The 4,619-nt window shown below is 38.5% G+C and overlaps 1 protein-coding gene across 1 annotated transcript in view; it reads right to left on the bottom strand.

Annotated features, from left to right (window-relative positions):
• Positions 1 to 4,619, bottom strand: part of LOC144031793 (diphthine--ammonia ligase-like) — a 35,116-nt gene that overhangs the window by 4,720 nt on the left and 25,777 nt on the right. The window lies entirely within an intron of this gene.

Genomic DNA, 4,619 nt, shown 5'->3' with positions numbered 1-4,619 from the left:
AGCAGGCTTTCAATTACGTAACAGACTTAGCAGTGACGTTGCGTGTATGCTAAAAGCTTTGAGCCTCATAGGATTTGTCAATGGTGGTAGATGGAATGTCTGGCGGCACCACGAGAACACGGACCAGAACAATCTGTTGTTGGTTAATCCAGTCGGGAACAAACAAAGCCTTTATAGTTGCGAAGATAATCGTTGAAGTTTTGCAGCCAAATTATGCAAGGACGTATGAATGAATCAACAGATTGGCTAAAAATGGAAGGAAAAGCATAGTCAACCAACATTATGTGCTAAAAGTCAAGTATAAAACTCTACTAGCGCCTTTGCTTTTGTCGTCAGGGGGAAAATATGGAGGCCTTGATGTGCAAATCAAAACTGGAAAAACTGTTGCAGATGACAGCGCGTAGTCGTTATAAAGGCAATTACTGAGCAGCAAGGTGGAAAAAGTAACAAAGTATACCCCATAGAGCGCTAAAACTTTTAAAACGATGCTTAATCAAAATAATCTGAAGCATCTTTGGAAAGATATCTTGAAATCAAACAATGCAGATTACTTATGTCATGTTGTGCAACATCACTGAAAACGAAAAGGCTTCTTAAACTAACAAAGAGAGTCCAAGTGATGAGACTAACGCAGAAGCTTTGTGTGGACTCCAGTAACAGTAAAAATGTTCATTCCGAGTTGATCATAACTAATATTTGCTGTTCTCTGTGCGGCTATTTGGAGGGGTGCACATTTGGCACTATTTCTTTCTCTTTTTGAAGAACATTTTTAAAGAACGTTCTGAACTTGTATTGGCATAATAATGCCGCAGTGGAGGACTTTGTTGATGTCAACTCAACTTCTTAGAGCTGATGTTTTGTTGTAGGTTGTAGATGGCAAAGTAGTTAGGACTGAATTATCAGTGTTGCCGCTGGCCACAGCCCAGTAGTGCACTCCATTTTGTCTAAAGGATCCAATTCATCAAAAATCAATTCCACAGCATCAACAGAATTCTTACTATGCCCAACACTTCATTTGCACACTGTTGTTTTATGATTTACTAAATATACTAATTGGCTTGATCACTCTAACAGACGACAGTTTGTGGGCATGTTGCATTTTCAATCATTTAAATCATGGATGTCAAACATACGGCCTGCGGGCCGGATCAGGCTTGCAAAGGGGTTGAATATGGCCTCCGCGAGACAATTTTGTAAAATAAAAAATAATTAGTAATGTTGGACCAATTCATCAGCCGGCCACAATCAAGACATGGCTTCCCCATTCTACTGCTGCCATAAACAAGCTTCCACAGATTGCGGCAATGTTACCGCAGCTTTCTATCGATGGCATTTATGTCACTCAAAACTGCGTGTGGCAATTAGCGCTGGTGTTAGTGAAATAATAATTGTTTACCAATGAGGCTCATTTGCATAGAGGTGGGCAATTTGTCAGTCACATATATGCGTATTAACTTATTGAAATACGCACAAATATTCTTGGCAGCAATGTTATAGTAATGAATTTCACTGTTTGCTTTGCGAATTAGACGCTATCTGTTAGCTCCATTTTTATCGGCTAGGCCCACACGAAAGCCAACCATTCGTGGATATGGCCCAAACTGACTATTTTCCAACTAAGGATAAAAGATTGAGGCTAACTTTAGCATGTTAACCTTTTTTTTTTTTTCTTCTTCTTTCTTTTTTTGGGGGGGCGTTTACGTACACTGCCTGAAAAGTTTGGTCTCGTATATAAACTTTGATCTTACATGGTTATGACCCTTTGTGGCCAACACTGTCATCACATCATGTTTCTCCGCTTATTTCTTTCCATTCACTTGCCACCTGTCTCTAAATATACAAAAAGCACCCATAATGGACCATGCATAATTGATACCAGAATTAATTCCGTAAAGAAGAGTCAACAATCAGCAGACTGGCCTTTTGAATGAGTCAAAATGATGTTTTTCCACCCGTCCAGTAAGACCCCAAAGGCCCTTTAAATCTTGATTATTTGATTATGTTTTTACTGTAACAGACATGACTCAGATATTCTCAATCAAATGTCTGTTTTTCATTATGTATCCCCTCATCAGGCACCTCATTGTTAAAGACCCCTTGGGACAACCACATCTTGACCAACAGCCTGGTACAATCAATATTGAGTCCAAAGAATATGTTAAAACTCTTTTGGATGACGGTTTTGATTCTGTGGTACCAATAAAAGGACTGTAATTAATTTCCCTATCTCAGTCTTGCCATTTCCTATCACATGTGCTGCATATTAACGATAAACTATATGGCTAATGCTGCAAGGAATACATGTGTTCTATACATGAAGGACTTAAAGGGAAATTCTACATCCAACAAGGACTAATGCATTTTGTTCCTGTGCAGATGTAGAATTTCAGAAGAGCCTTAAAACGTTGAGTCATTTTATTGGCTAGCTCACTCTCTGGGAATTTGCCCAGGGAAGTGTAAATGTTTCGCTAAGTGTTTATCGTTTGTTTCACTTTCTAAGCCCTTAAAACTCAGCGTGTTATCCTTTAGAAGTAGTGACAGGGTTGACATCATTACATGGTTACGTATTGGAGGAGGAAAAACAGGGCTGTGAGATAAAATGTGCATGTTTGAAACAACAGTTGGACAAAATATGCCTGATTATATATCAACAAACTATCAGTATTTTCTATCTGGCTTACAATCGGACAAACTGAACATTCTCTCAGCTGTACCGAGACTTTCTTTGGGTGAGAATATTCCACTTCCATTAATTAAAAGGGAAGTTTGCATCTTTAGCAGTGTAATAATGAGCGGGAGAACACAGCAATTTATTTCTTCACTGGTGAGTCTGTGAATCAGAAGACTTGCCCTGTGAAATAAAGTCCTTATAAGGCCTCGGGTGACTGATTAAGAATGTCAGAAAAATTCTAACTAAATGAATAGGAAAAGGGTATTGTACTGTATGTGCACTGAAATTCTAACTTAAAGTCAGACAGTTGATTCAAATCCCACTAATCGGTCTGAGGATATTCCGTATATAGCCTGGTATCCAAAGTTGTCTTCTTTAAAACGTAACAAATATGGAATCAAACAAGTCGACTGTGTTTATGTGTAGCTTCACTCCAGTCATAGTTGTGGTTCGCCACAGCGTTCCCGTCACAGTTACTGTTCCTACTGCGAGCAGACACCCAAATAATGATTCCAATGGTCCAGATGACTATTCCTTTTCAGACATCCCAAACATGGGGTGATTCCGAAAAGGGCTTATGTTTGGATGAAGGAAATGCTCTAATCACAGTTAGTAATGAAAATCCGGACCGATTGTAACATTTTGTTCCAGCTCAGATGAAAGAAAGGGCAGACAGTGCAGATTCATGGCAATGATGATTCACTGATGATGGTTAAATTACATCTGTTTGGATGTGGTTTCCGTTCCTGGTGTGTGGCATATTTGTAAAAGTTTTGGTGTCTGAAAGCCAGTATGCTATAACATCTGAGATAAGGATAAGGCTGTGCTAAACATCTGCAATGCTAAACTGAACGTGCTTGCTGATGCATATAAAGGATACTTACATAATATTATTGATATTAACATGTTTACACGGTAAACTGCATGTTAAATTTAACTGTTTGACAGTGACTTGACAAAGCAAAAATGTGCCAAATTTTGCATAAATTATAAACAAGATAAAACAATCCTTTTAGGTGGACATTTATACGAAACTCATATTTTCTCTAAAAGGCTTTCAAATATCTAAGTTAATGTCCACTGAATAATTTTTAAGCCCTCTGAGAATACGGTAATGTACTCAGTTACTGAATAGACTTATTCAGAAGCCTAATACAGACTTTATTTTGGCTGTGAAAGCTCCATAATCATGTGGCGTACTGATGGAACCTCATCCATGACATTTTTATTTCTGTAAGGCAACAACACGTTTGTCTGGGGCTCAAAAATATCTGTGGGTATAAAAAGCAGAGTGAAATTTGGAGAATAATGTTTTCGTTTGCTGCGTATGTTCAGCGTCAGTAAGGGTGGACCCCATTGATGACACTTATGGTGGCAACCAAAGCTTTGTAACGTTGACTAAATGTGTTGATTCTGCTCTTGGTGCCTGTAATTACTCTGGATATTTCAATAAAATATATTGCACCTCCTTTTTGCTCCATTGGGCTCTGCAGGGTAAAATTACATTTGTCCCATATTATTTCTCTCTGTACTAGTGATGGCAAAGGAGAAAAATTTGCTATGTCAAGAGATGGGAAATAGACTTTGTGGGACACATGTCTACATATGGTATGGTAATACGGTACGCAATAATTCTTTTTCTGCCCGTTTAATATGTCGTACCTATGCGTCATCAACTATGAGTTTTGGAAAAATGACCACATTTTTGTACCACCTTTGAGGCATATTTTCCAGACAATTTGGTTGAAGGTTCCATGGTAGAACACATCCATTTTGGTTACTTGGTATTTCTAACTCCAGACATGTAATTGGAGGCATTTTATTACAGTTCTTCCTCCTCGAGAGATGAATTTGTGTGCCAATGGTGCCTGCATGCTGAGGCTTATATTTCATGGTGAAAAGTCTTCACGTGTAGGAGAATAATGAAGCTTCTGCGGTTGTCTCATTT

The sequence above is a fragment of the Festucalex cinctus genome, chromosome 12 (assembly GCF_051991245.1).
Source record: "Festucalex cinctus isolate MCC-2025b chromosome 12, RoL_Fcin_1.0, whole genome shotgun sequence".
NCBI lineage: Eukaryota > Metazoa > Chordata > Actinopteri > Syngnathiformes > Syngnathidae > Festucalex > Festucalex cinctus.
This window is presented reverse-complemented; position numbering and strand designations above follow the sequence as displayed.